The sequence below is a fragment of the Protopterus annectens genome, chromosome 17.part0, assembly GCF_019279795.1.
Source record: "Protopterus annectens isolate FY-2018-M chromosome 17.part0, PAN1.0, whole genome shotgun sequence".
Taxonomy (NCBI): Eukaryota; Metazoa; Chordata; order Ceratodontiformes; family Protopteridae; genus Protopterus; species Protopterus annectens.
Genome location: NC_056751.1, coordinates 729,672,029 through 729,690,311, shown reverse-complemented (window position 1 = coordinate 729,690,311; position 18,283 = coordinate 729,672,029). Strand labels below are relative to the sequence as shown.

The window sequence follows — 18,283 nt, the reverse complement described above, 5'->3', positions numbered from 1 at the left end:
GCTGAAGATTATCATTGAACTGATCCCAGGTCCAACAACTACTTTTCCTGAACAGCAGAGCCAGTCTCTCCTTACACTGGCATTCACGCTGCTCAGCGCCCATAACATCAGAAATGAGCTGCATCACATAAGTGTTTTTATCTCCCAGCACAACCCAATCATTCTAGCAGTCACAAAATGCTAGGTCAAACAAGACTCCCACAACTTCCGAACCTTTCTAACCTCTTACAATTATATCTGTTATACCAGGCCAGGTAAACTATTTGGTTGGCGCACACTATCTACAAAAATAGCCTAAACGTAAAAAGCATTGCCTAAGGAAACTCCTGCACAGACTCTAGAACTAACTGGATTCTCCTAACATTTCCAGCTAATAAAATCAAACCACTAGTGACTATTCTAGTCTCCTGCCACCCCTTTTTTCCCTAAACAGATTCAAATTGCTCATCATTAACATCCTGAATAATTGTCTCAGAAATAATAACATAGCTATATAATGTCATACTAGGTGACTTCAGCCTTGATTACCTTGGCCCTCTTTCATTCGACATGGATGCTTCCCTGGTAGATGCAGGTCTCATTCAGTTTGTACAAGAGACAACAAGTTTTAACCTTAGTTCCTCCAAACACTCCACAGTCAACCTCATTATTACAAACATACCAAATTCCATCTCCAACAGAAATATTCTCACACCATTCTTAAGCAACCACTTGCCTAATCACATTTACAATTGCCAATCATCTTATAAAACTAACACCAAAATGAAAAAGCCTTTAGAAACCCCCAGCCCTCAAACTCAATACTGTACAATCAGTCAAGCACTAATAGAGACATACTCAAAAACATCCTCACAGCTGGAACCATATAATGTCCTTAGATGACCATAGTACAGCAGCCATAAGCTTAATCAACTTTATGTTCCAGTTACAAGACAAATTCTTCCAACTTATCTACAGGCTTATCCACCAAAACTGAATAGATATTCTGTGAAATAAGACATCTCACTTATATGTGGCAAAAATGGAAACAAGCTCTTATAACTGATAACTAAGCCTCCTTTATAGCCTTACATAATGTAGCCAAGCAGTCTATCAGGAAAAGCAGAAGTACTCTCCAAACAAATCACTTCCTTATATTCCCCCAAACAGTTTTGGAAAGAAGCTAACATTCCTACAGGAAGAAAACGTATGACACTTGTTCAGTGTGGTACAAAAAAATGTTCCCCAGAAGGCTTCCTTAATTGATGAGAGATGGCCACATTCTTTAATTCCATCCCCCGCAGATCATGATCACCTGCCCTAACACCATTCATCCCCCATTCCACTTCCGAGGCATGTGTCCCAAACAAATCCCTACTCAAACGTATTCTCACGGACACTTCTCCTGAGTGTAAGTGTAAACCCATGGTCTGATGATGTTATTTTCATTCATTCCTTAACTTGTGGGTTCGGATCCAGTCCTTGGATCTGACATGCCCACTTCTTCCTGCTCATGGAACACAAACTCTTGAGCTCCTCCCTTACCAATAATGTCCTAGTCACCTAACACCTCACATCTCATCTGCCACCTAAGCGCTTAATGTGGTCACTGCTTACTCTCAAAAAAGTATATCATTTTCTGTGAGTTGAAGTAATTTTCTTATCTTTCTTGTGCTTCCTCCCTTTTTAATATCTATATATTCCCCCCCAATTTTCTATATAGAAAGTATCCTTAAAATACTATTGTTGCTTATTTCTTTCGTTCTTATTAGTATTTTTTTAGTTATCATTGCTGGTGTTTCTTTTCAATTGTGCTAAAAAAAAAAAAAAAAAAAAAGACTTCCTCTTAAATTTTTCTTTTATCTGCCTTTTAATTTATGTCATAGAAACCTTTTGGTTTAAAAAAGTGCATGGCCTGTTACCATGAACTTCTGATTTCAGACATATATTCAAAGTGAGTCTACTGTTTAGACTCAGCTTCACTTCGATTTAGATTGCAGCATATCTAAAGCCTTTAATCCAAGGGCTTTGACTGAAAAAATAAGTTAATTTTAAGAGGTTTGCTACTTTCTAAATCTGCTTCAACAACCCCTGGGCTCAGCCCTCCAAAAAAGGTTTACAAGGGTAATTCTGTTCGTAAAGAATCAAGAAAATGATCCCTGGATCCAACCTCTTCTTCACCTCTAGTTTCTGAACTTTCCAGTAAAGTGGCTGAAATATCTGATCCCGACCTCTTCGGATCCGAGACCAAGACTGGAGAAATCTCTGCGGATTCAGTCACTGCAACTGTTACTGGATCCTGTCTCTTCTCAGCCCCCCCCCCTTTTTTTTTGGAATGTTCACTGAGATGACACTCTAGATCTTCTTCAACAGCATCCTCTCTACAATCATCCAAGAGTCTGACAGAAGCTGACCTGGACAGGATGATGAAATTCCTGTCAGCACAGATTCAAATGGGAGTTCTGGCTCTGACCCCCATTGAGTCTAGAGACCCTTGTCAGTACAGCTTCCCTGTTATTGGCTCTTTCTCTGATCTGACTTTTTTTGTTTCTGTGCCATTGGATCTGAAAATCTTGAGTCATCAGTTTCAGATCCAAAGATGCTGCTATCTTCGACTCCGGTGATGTCTGAGTGACCTGGCACTGAGCACTTTAGAGCCAGATGACTCTGAGCTGTAGCATCTTTGCCAGATCCTGGGTTTTGGAGTCAACTCTGAAGCTGTCTGCTGTCTTTGCCCTCTCAGAGCTTCACCGCTAGGTAGCTTGGCTCCATCTGCTTCCTCTAGTAGTCTGCCTTCGGGGCATAGGGAGCCATCGGCCTGTAAGCATGCCTTAGCAGATCTGCTGGTTTCCTTTTCTCTGAGGCATTCTGTGTTCAAGGTAGTGGAGAAAGCTTTCTATGCTCCAAGACTTCAGACTTCTCTTCTCTCTTCGGCTCTGACTACTTAATTCCATTTGACTGTGCTTCTTAGAACCTCAGTCAGCTGTGCCACTGGGACAGCCAGCCCACACCAGTCTCCAGAACACCCAGCAGGGTATAGTAATCTCTTCTGACACTTCTCTGGACCATTCCATGGAAGAAGTTCCCGGGAAGAGAAAGTGTAAAAGGAGGCACTTGGACTCTCCACAAGAGTATGTCACAGAAACTAACGACTTTGATGAGGGGAAATGTCCCCAAGATCACAACCTGATGATGTCTCATTTGGAGACATCCTAGAACTCCTAAAACATAGGGGTGGTTGCCGCAGTGGCGGCTGGTGACTTCAAATTAAAGGGGGGCTGCAGGAGACAGCTGAATGGGTGGGGCCAATGGGAAGGGGTGTGGTCAACTGGAAGGGGGTGGAGCTATGCTCAAAACCACAACAACTGGAACTTTAATTAAATACGCTGCCCTGGGTGCCAAACCATCATTACAAGAGTCCAATCAAGACAAAATGAAGTGCAGAAGAAAAAAATATTGTAATACATTGGCTACATAACAGCTTACTTAATATCTAGATGGAAACACAAAGGTTGTGAGGCATGAAAAAATAAATTACTTTTTAAATACATTACTGGAATGCCAGTCAAAATCAAGTATAAAAAAATCAAGCAGCACTCAACTCAAATCACTTCTCCTTGCACTGCAGTTCTAATTATAATTTGTATTCAGCTTTATAAAATTTACAAGTAACATGTTGAAAGTAGCAATCTCTGTGATACCCCCACTTGTAAAAATGTTTATCCAAAAAACACCTGCTGCCTGACAACAACTATCTACTTGTTTCATGGGGAAGACATGATCGAAGTAAAAAATGAACAGCAAACAAGAAACAAGCACAAGACAAAGTGCTTAAAGGATTACTGTACAGGTTATGGACCACACATGATAGCTTGGCATTGTTTAGTTTACGGGTACAGCTTGCAAGATGACTGCAAGTCTCTAACAAATGTCATGAGCTTCTGAAAATACTGTAATCCTGTCCTTTATTACAAATACTGTCATATGCAATTCAATACCTAAGGCTTATACTTTATTTAGTTATGTAAATATTCTCTGCATAGCAACAACAAAAAGACTTTCAATGTTGTTAATTCTTTAAAATTATTCTTATTAAAGCTTACTTGCATCTTACGATCTCAGACAAGCTTACCTGATGGTCATTAAAGCATTGCTACTTAAACACAGAGCAACAGGGCACTGCGACAGCATGCATTTTCTGAATACTAAGAAGCATAAAATAACAGTATAAAAATATGACAGAAAACCAGAACATTCTGCAAAATCAAGGACAGATGAAAAGCCACTGTCGTACTTGTGTCTACCTAGTATGGGGGAATACTCTAAACGCTTACACTGCATAACTGCTCCTTGCCTTGCTTGGACACATCCAGAGTCACTACATGGGGGAGTAGGGTGCAACAAGTATGTCACAATTTGAAATGTCTCTGGCTGACAGTGATGGCTCTGACACTCATACCTGTCAACCTCAGAGCAAGAAATCTGGACAAAGCCATACATAGAAGTTGGACACAGGCACAAAAATAAGGACAATTTTTAAATATTTCTCTTATAAACTTAGAAAGATAATAGAATAGTAATAGGTCTTGCATTAGTATGAATTTTCTGAAGGGTATGAAATCTGAAATGCAAATGTCTGCCATTATTTTCTAACTTCAGTCTTTAATGATTTTCCATCAGTTTGCCAGAAAACCACAATTGTATGGAAAACGGACCAAAAATGTGATGTAAAAATATAAAATTGCCACAGAATACAACTGGGAACCTGTCAAAGAAGGGACACATTTTTAATATTAGTCCTGTTAACTTGAGCAGCTGACAAAATAAGAGAATCTACATGCATTTCTGAAATAAAAGTAATCTATAACTCTGATCATTGCAGTTATTTATAATTGTAAACCCTACATGTTTTCTTCCAAAATTTCCATTTTGTGGAGGGATTATTAGGGGAAGAGCAACATTTTGAGCCAAAACTGGGGACAGGTGAGAGGTTTGGATATTCCTAATTCTATAAAGTGATTTATTTGCACGTACCTCTCAACCTCGTAATGCAGGAAATCTGGACAAGGCCAAATATACTGGGGGAACATACAAACAGTACTAAAAGTTGCTCTTGTATAAACTTAAGACAGTTGATAGAATAACAAGTCTTGCTTTAGCATTCATTTTTCTGAAGGTTATGACATCTGAAACTCAAAGTCTGTCATTATTTAGTCACTTCATTCCTAAATGATTTGCCAGAAAACCACAAATTTTATGAGGAACAAAAATAAGAAGCAAAAATCTATTCATTCTGCAAAAATCTGGACAGTTGAGAGGTATAGTTCAGCCGAGGGTGTCTTTGAGTTGGCTGCCCTTCACCCCTTACAAAATCATGGTAGATTGGAGCCTCCCTTTGCAGCCATTCCAATGTCCCATTCCTTGGTTATTTCACCCCATTTACCATAAACACTGTAATGTGCATACTGCTTTACTTCTGCAATGATTTGGATTTCATTTAAAAGTTTTATTTTGCATTTTACAGCACAAACACTAATAGATATCTGCTAAACAAAGCAATGTGTTTTGCTGACCATATATCTCATTTCTCTCTACTTTCACTGGCTTATGTGAGTATGGTTTGCTTTCTCCTGTCCACCTGGTGAATCTGGGTATACTGGGGGCAATGCAGCAATTGCCTCATGTACACAGACAACCCTCTCCTCCTACCACCCAACACTACAACCTGTGAGAGATGCACTTACATAGCCAAAATGGAAGCAAAGCTCTTTCCACCCAAGATTGTGCTAAACAGTCAAGAGGAGAAGGTTAACACCCACACTACACCTCAAGCAACACATAGCCCTTCTAAACCCACACCACCAACACCCACATATAGCAACACTAAATCCACATATGCAGAGGCCCTTAACTGTAACCTGCCCAAGCAACAAAGACCTCTGAAGCTGAAATGCAAACAAACACCAATCACAACCAATGTGTCACATAGTTCACAACACCAGTGTGCCACCCAGCAACAGCCCCTAAGGCAAGACAATGTACCTAACACTTTAGTCATAGGTGACTCTATAGTCCGGCATACTGATGTCCCTCTCACCAGGTTGAATAAGGAGAAAATTACAGTCAGCTGCCTGTCGGGTGCCAGGATCCGCCACATAACGCATGCACTCAAGTCACTCCACAACAAGTACAAATATGACTCTGTTATTGTCCATGTTGGAGTGAATGACTTGAGACATACCTCCCTGGGCTACATGAAAAGAGACATGGAAGAGCTCTCGGATCATGTGGCCCAGGCAGGTATGACCCTTGCCCTGAGTAGCATCCTGCCTTCGCCCAGAATGATACCACAATATAAGAATAAAATGATTGACTTCAACAATTGGCTAAGCTTATGGTGTCATTCAAAGGGGATCCAGTATCTGTCTGCCTGGGATGACATGATTGACAAACCACGATGCTTTGCCAGAGATGGTCTGCACCTGTCGCCCCTGGGATTCAGGTTACTGGCTAAGGCTCTTGCCACCCCTATAGCGCCTTTTTGAGGCAAACTTCAAAGGACAAAACCACCACCGTAACAGGTACAAGCATGCAAGATATGAAGGTAATGCTACTCAATGCTAGAAGTCTAAACCTCAAAATGCTCTCTCGAGGCACTCCTAAAAATGGAGAACATCGATATCTGTGCAGTAACTGAGACCTGGTTCAAGGCTCCAGAGAGCACCCCTGCAATACCAGGCTACAACTCTTACCACACTTTTCGGCCACCAAACCAGGACCGAAACACTAAAGGTGGAGGAGTGTCAATATTCACCAAGGATATTCACACCACCAGGCTAGTTGGCCAACACAATGTGTCTGAAATTCTCCAAGTGCAACTAACACTAGGTAAGACTGCAATCCAAATTGTAGCTTGCTACAGATCCCCACCATACCCCAAGATTCTCACTACACCTTTCTAAACATACTGGAAAATATTAAGATAGAACCAAACACCCTAATACTGGGTGATTTTAACTACCCTGTCATTAACTGGGAAAACTACTCATGTCCCAACACTTTTGCGCAACAGTTCTTGGAATTCATAAATTCCAACGCCCTGGATCAACTAATCCATAGTTCCACCAGGGGCTCCAATATCCTAGACCTGGTCATTACCAACATGGGAAATCAATGCTCCATACCTATGGTCACCCCCTCGTTAGTCAGGTCTGACCATAAGCTAATCACCCTTAAAATCCACATCCCACTCCCACCCCCAGTAAAGAAACCACCATAAAAAACTTCTCCAAAGCCAACTTCATGCTACTCAAGTCAGAAGTGACAAACTTCATGACACCCATGCAGACGGAAACTGAAAGTTCAACTGCTGAGTTCTACACTAAGGCACTGTACGAGCACATCCACTCATGCATGAATCATGCCATCCCAAATAGAACCAAAATGCTCTCATCCAAAAAAAGGAAGCCAATCTGGTGGTCCCCTGCCATAAACAAACTTTACAACAAAAGGAAGAAACTTTTGCAGAAAAGAAAAATCCCAGGATGCAAAAAACTCCCTTACTAGCCTCAGTAAGAAACTGAGATGCATCATAAAATCCTCCAAAGCTAGTTACGAAAATAAAATTGCCAAAGATTCCAAAGACAACCACAAAGCATTCTATAACTATGTCAAGAATCTAAATGGCAATGCTCAGATCTGCTCTGAGCTAAAACAGAATGGCATTAAATATACTGATCCGAAGGATATTGCCAATATCCTGGCAGATCGATTCAGTGCCAACTTAACCCCCCTCTCACCCCCTAAATGGCCCATTTCAATACCGGAAGATTGCCAAATTCCAGTAATAATGGCCACACAGGTACAAAACGCACTCTCTAAAGCCAAGAATACAGCATCCATGGGACCAGATGACATCCCGGGCTGTGTACTACATGAACTACAATATGAACTGGCACCTCACCTAAGTGTCATGTTTAATCATAGCCTCACCTCAGGTTTCGTGCCCACTGAGTGGCGCAGAGCTACAGTTATCCCAATCCACAAGGGGGAATCCACCTTGGATCCCGGAAACTACCGTCCCATCAGTCTGACAAGCCTTATCTGCAAGGCCATGGAGCGTATTATCATGGAACTTATAAACAAAGACATTGGCAACCTTCAAACACTGGACCCCACCCAGTTTGGGTTTGTGAAGGGCCGATCTTGTCTCCTGAACCTGATTGACTTCTTTGAATCAGTCTCCAGAGCCATGGATAAGGATAAGGTGGTCCACACAGCCTATCTAGACCTTGCCAAGGCCTTTGACACCATCCCCCACTCTGGAATCATAGATAAACTTACTAAGTTGGGCATTAATCCCTATGTCACCCAATGGGTTGCTAAATGGCTTACTGATAGAACCCACACTGTAAAAGTAGCTGACTCCAAATCCAGCTCCAGACAAGTGACAAGTGGAGTACCTCAGGGTTCAGTCCTGGGGCCGCTCTTGTTTGGCATCTACTTCTCTGAAGTACAGGTCAGCACTAAGGGACTCTGGCTAACAAAGTTTGCAGATGACTGCAAACTGGGAGCCATTATTGAATCCCAAATGATGTGGATACTCTACAAAAGGGCCTTACAGAAACAGATGCTTGGTGCCAGAGCCATGGGCTCAAGCTCAATGCCAAGAAATGTATTGTTATCCCTTTGGGAAAAACATGTATCCATGAATTACCATATAGGTGGCAGTACACTAAACACAGAAAGTGTGATAAGAGACTTAGGGACACAGGTGGACAGTGGTCTCACCTTCGATAACCACATCGCCACAACAGTCAGGAAATCCTTCTATGTGGCACACCTCATCATGAAGGGCTTTTCATCCAGAAAAAAGGAGGTCATTGCCCACTGTACTCATCCCTCATTAGACCCATTATAGAATACAACGCCCCATTTGGTATGTACCTCTCAAGACATCTGCAACAACTGGAAAGGCCTCAGAAATACCTCACTAAAAGAATCACAGGCCTAAAGCAGATGCCCTACGCTGACCGCCTTAAAAAACTCCAGCTATACTCTGTCGCATATCGTCTACTCAGAGGCGATCTCTGCTTAACATACAAGGCCATGTCAAACCCAGAGCTGTTGGACATGCTACACTTAAAGAAATCCCAATCTCTCAGAGCTACATGCTCCAGGGATCTAAACCTTGTCATCACAATAAACAAAACATGCTGGAGGGATAGGTTCCTGACCCAGAGACTCCCCAGACTCTGGAATAGATTGCCCATACATGTCAAGTAGAGTGCCTCTTTGGACCTCTTCAAGAGGAACCTTGACGATTGGATGGGAGAAAGGAAATTCACCCCAGGGATCACGTCAGTCGCCCTGCTAGACAGGGGTCCAGGAAAGTAAATAATGTGGGAAGAAATAACCAGGGAATTGTTATGGCTAGGCTTGTATAGGCCCTAGGGCTGATAGCCTAGTACCAACCTATGAACAATGCAGTCTCACAATGAAAATAGACTTAAAACTTCTCTGCCCTTGAAACTCACATTCATTGAAACAGCATTGAAACCCACATTCAAAGAAAATACATTTTGCTAGTGGCAGATAAAGATTAACTTTGTGTTGTTTTCAAATCATAGGCCCCTTGCACATGAAACATACACGTGTTCGCCTTCCTGATTGTATAAACTTGTATTCCTTGGACAATACAGTGCAGTTGTTAGAGGGTGTTTTAAATTTGTGTTGAACATTTTTCCAGTAAACAATGAAACAAAATACATGCACCAATAATGACAAAACTGCCCAATTCAGAACTTTTCCATCATAAGTCTACTCAAACTTCTGCAGTCCACCAGTATCAGTAAATATGCACAATCTCTGAAGAAGTAAATGCCATCTAAATAATTCAACATTAAAGAAATCTGTAACTAATGAAGAGGTTGCTGCTAGCAAACAACTTTATATTTAATTGTTTCATCTACAAATAAAGTGCCTGTTGCCCTTGAGGAATAAATTGCCTATGTTGCATTAAAAAAATTATAAGCTAGTAATATTGCAATAGGGAATGGATGGCAAACTGATAACAGGTTTATAGTTACTAGGTATCTTCATCAAAAAGGACTGCAGCATCCATCCCCCCTTTACAACACAGTACAGTATCAGTAATGCATCTACCTACTTTGGGAGTAGAACCCACAATCTTCTGCATCAAAAGCAAGTGCACTCACTACCTGTTGTACTATTAGCAATGCAAACAGTCTCAGCATAAGCAGCACTAAACTTTTGTTCCCCTACAGCTCTCAGCTCCTTGTAAAATCCACTCGACACTCAGCTGTATCTCTGAACTTTGCAGCACACGAAATCTGGAAAAACACAAAATTTACTGGGGGGGGGGGGGGGGGCAGGCAAAAGCCCAAACACCAGGGACACATTTTAAACATTGCTTGTATAATGTTGGAAAGTTGCTAGAATAAAATTAAACTTAAATGGCTAGCATTTAGTGAATTCAGTTCTCACCATAGCTGTCCACCTCTTAACAAAAAAACACCTGAGCAAAGCCAGTAATGGGGGAAATACAGCCCCCAAACATATTCAGTGAATTCTGTTCTCACCATAGCTCTCAACCTGTTAGTAAAAATACACATGGACAAAGCCAGTAATTGGGGAATACAGCCCCCAAACATATTCAGTGAATTCAGTTCTCACCATAGCTGTCAACCTGTTAGTAAAATACACATGGACAAAGCCAGTAATGGGGGAATACAGCCCTCAAACATATTCAATGAATTCAGTTCTCACCATAGCTCTCAACCTTAGCACAAAAAACCTGGATGCAGCCAATAATGGGGGAATACAGTCCCCAAAATAGGGACACATTTCAAATATCCATGTTATAAACTTCGAAAATTGCTAGAATAAAAGGTTTTGTGTTACCATGTACTTTCTGAAGAATATGAAGTCTGAAACTCAACTGCCTGTTATTTTTATTTATTTAACATTTGTTAATTAGGAAAGTCTGACTTGGAACAAAAGCCAAACAGAGGCCTAGAGAGAAACACTCCAGACACATGTCTTTGTAAGGTGGGAGGACATGCAGACTCCACACAGAAAGCACCACAGCCAAGAATCAAACCAGATAACCTGTAGCTGTCAGACAACAATGCCAGCAGTGCACCACTGCACTACTTACTATATAAGGAAGCAATAATACAGAAACCACAGATTTTATGAGGAGTCGAACAGAACAAATATGAGACAAAAATCTGCAGGTTTTTAAAAATGGTGGTGGGTAGGGAATTCAGGCTCTTGCCACCTACAATCAAAGTACAAGGTTTAAGGTACATGTTCTCTCTAGCCACCAGTATATAGCAACTGGGGCATTTCGCACACACACTCTTTCTCTAGCTCTTACTTTAAACAGAAACCATTAGTAAAAGCACACTCTCAACCCAGTGATGAAATGTTTACTACAAGCGAACATTTTAGCATTAGTACCCAGTCACACTTAATAATCCATGTTGCCTACTTTCACTTTCACTTCTCCAATACATGACAAAATGTACTTGATCACTTCTGACACTGGAAAATTCTTTGAGGATTGGTAACTTTGACAAAATGTACTGTACTCGTAACACATCAAAGTCCAAGGATTCCTAACAATTTTCATTTTTTTTCATGATACAAAACGCAGTGACAAAGGCTCTCATACTCAATATAGCACACCAAAATAGCTTTCTGGATAAAAGGGAGATATACAGTACCTTTTTTCTATAAACTAGGCAACAGTTACTTCCAAAACAATTAAATAATTTGTTCCTGCATTGACAAAAATAAAGAATCAAAGTCCATAACATTCAGCTGGTATCCCGTAAAGTCTGCCCACTTCTTCCATTTAAAGGAAGATGCCCAAGTCACCACAGAAAAGTTAGCATTTCTTCCTTGTTGCACTGTAATGCCAAGAACCAACGTTACTGGCAGCCATTTCCACTCTATGAATATGTGAGACGAGCTTCTTTGGTTTCGTAGAGCTATAGCCCTCTCTTTTATACACCATTTAATGACATAATTGGCTGTAGTAACTAAACCGTGCAGAAATCCTCTCTTCCTGATTCAAGAAGTGATCAGTTTAGAGCAACAGTCCTATGGATAGCTTTTATGCATTCATTTTTCTTCAGTTTTAAAGTTAACAGTTATATTTGCACTAATAACACAATGCTTAAATTATTTTACATCATTTTGAGACAACATTTTGGCTGAAACCATTATACTATGATAGCATGACATCCCTCCATCCCCTACTTGAACCCTTGGTTTTAGGTACTGTAGATGTACTGAGAGACCTGCACTTGCCGTGTGCATTGGGCTGCGTCAGTCCTGAGCTATGTTTCACCATGAATTTAAAAGCTACAAATAGCTTGCCTGTCTAGTCTTGTGTTTCCATCCTGCTGCGTATTCACTGGGACATAGTCTGTAAACAATGTAAATTATCAGCTGTGAAGGTAATAATGTAATGATAGTAATGCCTGCTTAAATGCAAGCATTCCCTCACAGCAGCGGAATACCTTGTTTTTAACTGTGGAGCTTTTCTCCCCGGGCCTCCGCTGAAAATGGACCTACGTTCAGTCGGACTCCCGGTAAACAAATGTAAATAAATAAAATAAAATTCTGCTCTGCTCATTGTTCAACTCAAACCCCATATAGGATGTTTTTCCTATCAATGTTTGTGGTAATAATCCCCTTAGTACTATGTCTCATGCGCCACTATATACTAGTGAAGAATTATTGAAATCTGGTGGAGATAATCCAGGCTCTGAAAAAGCTATAATCTTCAACTGTATAAAAGCACTGGCTGCATCGGTGGGTTCCATTTCACCATAAAGGACATCATCCCTTTTAGTCAGTTCGGCAAGATGTTAGACTATTGATATCAAAATCACACACAGACACACCTTGAAGATTTATTTTCATTGTCAACAATCTTATGAATGATGAGCAAAATAAACTAATCCTTACAGTCAGGGACAGATGTGAACTAAGTAAATTAATTCATTTTATTTTTAATAAATATTTGACAAAAGTAAGCTAAGATATAAAATAGGTTATAGTTCTCTATTCATAGCTCCATCTGTAATTTTAAGATGATCATTATGCTGAATGTATTAACCTGAATGTATGAAGCCAACACTTTAAAAATGAAGATTAAAGTATCTCTTTTGCAAAAAAAAAATGAAGATTAAAGTATCTCTTTTGCAAAAAAAAAAAAAAAAGGGTACAGAGCCGATTCCAGCAGACCAGCACCTACCTCAGTTAATGTATCTCGTCTTCCTCTCTGCTCTCTCAGTGCAGTCAGTGCAAGCCCTTAGCTGCCCAAGACAAAAAAAAAAACTTTTACGAAGCAGTAAAGCACCACCAACGACAACGCCAGTACGCCACTGAATCCAACAGTCCCAACCTCTTGATCAGCACAAGTGCAGTACTACTGTGCTAGTGCTACTGATTGGTTCTCGTTCTCTTCTCAAAAAAGAGAGCAAGAAACAATCAGTAGCAATCCAGCCGTCCACGTCACGTACGTGCCTGCGGACGTGACAGTCCGAATCCCCTTCTAATTTACAGTGCGGTTAAACCGCTTAGACTTCTGGGCATCACACTGATGCTTTTTCTTTAATCTGGACTGCCTTTTACAGCAGTCAGATACTAGAAGATGCTGCTATTATGTTAAAAAAATAAAAAAAAAACTGAACTCGACGAACATGCGCAGTTCGATTTCCGGGACTGAGAAAATGCAAAATATTTTTTTATGAATTTGGCAAATGAAATGTAAATGTCTACACTTTCTTCTTTTTCCTGGGAGGGCTGCAGTCCCGCAGTCCAATAGCTCGAGCCGCCCCTGGTTTCCCGACAACTATTCCCAAGACAAGTCTGCATTCCTCATGGCTTTTGGAGGTGGTCCATCTACCTCCTGAGTGACTCTGTCTGCTGATGAGCTCATTGATTTGGTCTCTTTCAAGATCCACATAGAGACAGCTCCACAAGGGCCAGAGGGGGGAATTCAAATGGAAGACACTGTCCCCGCTGCAGAGTTGGCCCGCATAACCAAGGATCTGGAGATATCTTCTCTGACGGATCCTATCAACCCTCTATCAACCCTCTGGAAAAGAGGCCTGATTGTCCATCTCTGGAGGCAATTGGGAGTTATAAATCCCTGCACAAGAGAGCCTAGCTAGAAATGACAAAAGATACATGGGTGTGGAGGATAATATGCAGAGGTTATGTAATACCCTTTTCCCATCCACCCCAACTAGTAATAACCAAAATACCCAGTGTTCCTTCGAATTAGAGAGAAGCAGCAGCAGCAATAGAAATAAACAAGCTGTTAAAAGAAAGAGTCATCCAAGAGGTTCCCCCAGACCAGAGTGCCCAGAACTTATTCAAGATTCTTTAGTCACAAAGAAAACAGGGGACTGGAGACAAGTTTTGCATTTCAGCAATATACATCAATTGGTTCAGTATACAAAGTTCCAGATGGTGATGGTTCAGTTTATTGTACCTTTTCTGCACAAGGACAGCTGGATGTGCTCAATAGTTCTTCAGATGCATACTATCACACAAAAATGAGCAGATGGTCCAAGAGATATCTACACTTCTGGCTGGGAGCCAGTCATTACCAATTCAGAGCTCTACCCTTTGGTCTCGCCACAGCCCCCAGGGTGCTTACCAAGTGTGTGGCAGTAGTAGCAGCTCACTTGAGACTGCAGGGATTCCACATATTTCCATATCCCAACCAGGCATCATCTGATCCAGGATTGAGACTACATACTCCAGTCATGCTCTCACCTATGGATTTCAGTCATTCACAACAAATCTCATCTCAAACCAACACAGATATTGTAATTCACTGGTGCCTTACTCAGTAGAGTCACTCAAACAGCTTCTGTCCCTCTGTCCAGAGTTCAATCTATTCAGTTCCTGGTCAAAAAGATAATTCAAAACTTTCAGCCTGACTGATTCTCCAAGCCATGGGATCCATCTCAGTGGCAGTCATTCTGGTTCCATTGGCAAGGTACTATATGAGAATTTTTCAGTGGACACTTTGTCAGTGTTCTATTTTCCATCAACCATTATCCAGTCAAGTCAAAATAACACAAACATGTAACCATTATTTTTATGGGGGATACACTCGAGTCGGGTACAAGAAGGTTGTCCCTTTGTTTTTTCCCAACCCAAGGCCAAAGTGACCACAGATGCCTCCTAGATTGGGTGTTTGGGGGGCACTTTTTGGGAAAGACGGTCTAAGCGACATGGTTTCCCAAAGAGGCCAACACCTATATCAATGTCCTGGAAATGAGAGTTGTGCTCCGAGCATTGCAGGCTTTACAAAACATTCTCCCCACAGGGACTATTGTGATTCAGAAACATGTCAGTGGTCTAGTACTTCAACAAACAAGGAGGAACCAAATCTTACCCCATTTGTCGAGAAGCTGTGAGAGTATGACAATGGGTGATTTCATCAAATCGCATTCTGAGAGCAATGCACCTTCCGGGGAAGTCCAACATGATTGCAGACAAGTTAAGCAAGTCTACTCTAACGCCTCATGAGTAGTCGCTCAATATGAAGGTGGCAGAAAGGATTTTCCGTCAGTTGGGCCAACCATGCTGCTCTTTGCATCTCCCCTCAACAACAAGTTCAGCAGGTCCTTTGCCCTGATCTGCCATGGGGGAGTCACCATGTGGGATGCTCTACTTCACGATTGACCTTCCAGTCTCCTTTCCGCCTGCCCCCCATTACCCCTAATGCCCAAATTTCTTCAGAAAGCATCTCGATTGAAGAGCACAGTAATCCTCATTGCCCCTTACTGGCCTCATCAGATTTGGTTTCCTCTTTATTTATTTAGCCTCCTTTTTATCATCCTCCCCTGATCCTAGATCCAGCTCCAGACCTACTGTCTCATCCAACATACATGACTCATCCGGACATTCCAGGCCTAAAATTGTGACTGCATGGTTTCTCCAGTTCTGTTGATTGTTTGCTAGGCATCCCAGGCTGTTCTCCTGTCTATCACATTCTTTTATCATCCCGCAAAGCTTCCACTAGGAAACTTTACAAAAGTAAATGAACATTTGTTGTTTGGGTGCAGAACAATAATTTAGACCCCTTTTCAGCACACTTCCTAAGATTCTTGACTATTTAGCTACAATTTTCAGTGAACGTGCTAGCTCTTCTATTACAAAAGTGCAATTAACTTCCATTTTCATATAGGAGTGAATAACTCAACCTGCCTGAGGAGAGGCGAGTGTACAGACCATTGGCAGGATGTGTTGGATCACTGGAAATCATTTTGGCCCTGTCAATGCACCAGCATTTGTGTAGATCTTCCAGAGGTGTAAGGGTAGTGCCACTGATTCTTTCTGCTGCCCTTACAACTGTCTTGAGTGCCTTTTGATCCCGATTTGTTACAGCTCCCATACCAGACTGTAATGCTGTTGGTCAAGACACTTTCAGTGGTGCCCCTGTAAAAGGTCTGAAGTATGGAGCTTGGTAATTTTGCCTTCCTAAGTTTCCTTAGAAAGTGCAAGTGTTGCTCAGGTTTTTTTTGAGTGTGCTTGGATACATGGACTGACCAGGATAAGTTCTCTGTTATGTGAACACCTAAGAACTTTGCACTCTTGACCCATTTCATTGTCATCCCTTTCATCACTAGAGGTTTGTGTGATACTTGAGATCTTCTGTAATCAACAGTCAACTCCTTTGTCTTGCTGACCTTCAGTGTTAGATTGTTGTTGTCACACCAGACCAGTAGTTGATCAATCTCGTTCCCATAGGCTTCCTCCTCTCCATCTTTAACCAGGCCTGTAACAGTGGTGTCTTCTGTGAATTTGATGATCCTATTTGTTTCATCTCTGGCCATGAAGTCATGTGTCAGCAGAGTGGAAAGGAGTGTGCTTAAGACACACCCCTGCAGTAATTCTGTGTTCAGGATGATAATTCCAGAGCTGTTGTCTTCCACATGAACCTGTTGAGGCCTTTCAGTAAGGAAGCTCAGAATCCAATTGCATAAATGAGAGTCTATGCCCAGTTGAAGTATCTTCAATATCAGATTCGGAGGGATGATGGTGTTGAAGGCAGAATTAAAATCAATGAATAGCAGCCTTGCATAGCAGTTTTTGCCTTCTAAGTGGGTCAGTCTTTCATGGAGAGGTAGTGAGATGGCATCCCCTGTACTTGGTTTGTCCTGTATGCGAATTGCAGTGTGTCCAGCACCACAGGCAAGATTGAGGCTGTATGATCTTTGACCAGCCTCTTCAGGCAGTTAGTTATACAGAGCATGCAGGATAAGGTTGACTGTAGATATTTTTGGTAAAAGTTATGACTAATGAAGGGATGCTCGATTATGTAATAAGCAATAGGAAAGCGAAGAAATTAGAAGAATGCATCTTGCTAATTAAGGAGAGTATATTCACGTGTTGACTGGGGTCTCTATCGGATTACCGAAGTTTCAAAACTGTGAACATCATACGGCCGAGACCATATGCTTGACGTTTTGAAACTTGGAACATTTTGAATGGAGATTGCCATACAGCGCAGAACAGGAAATTTACCGTTTTCCTCACAGTAGTGCGATCCTGGAGTTGGTATAATTAATTACCATGGAGTGTGGTGAGTGCAGGGAGGACTTGCCCAACTGCAAAAATGTAAAAAAAAAAAAAGTTTGTTTTTATTTTAGTCTCGAAGTTACAAAACTACAGTAATATGGTGTCAGCCATATGATGTTCGAAGTGTTGAAACTTCGGTAATCTGATAAGGACCCATTAACTAAGCTAAATAATTGGTATAGATGAATGCTTTGACAGAAGAAGATGAACAGTGGAGGGCCTGGTAGTAGATGACGTTTATTAAGAAGAGCTTCATAGTACATGAATTATGATTATTTGTATAACTCTGGTTGTAAGATAAGGCCTTAAAGATTATGCCCATTCTAGGTTTTTTTTTTTTAACATGATGTATCAAGTTTTTAGTACATTTCATGACTACATGGCTTGGTCAGTTTCAGATGGAAAAAAATAAAGATGATTTGTTTAAAAAAAAAACTCTTATTCAAACTTAGCTGTGATCTCTGGGTGTCATTGTCCTTTTACATTGTCCTGAGAGAGTAGAGGTCAAGAGGAACAAATAGGTCAGTAATGCATAGGATCATGACATTCAGGACTGAGGAAGAAAAAGATGTATTCTGTAAAACATTTTGTGTGTATTCTCTTAAAACCTGAAGTGCATTCTGTGCAGTCTGGTCTAAAATTTAGACATAGTGAGAATTCATCC

At 41.1% G+C, this 18,283-nt stretch overlaps 1 protein-coding gene across 2 annotated transcripts in view; it reads left to right on the top strand.

The window, feature by feature from the left end:
• The window catches only part of NCSTN (nicastrin), an 876,107-nt gene that overhangs the window by 168,507 nt on the left and 689,317 nt on the right, over positions 1-18,283 (top strand). The gene's annotated exons all lie outside the window — the stretch shown is intronic.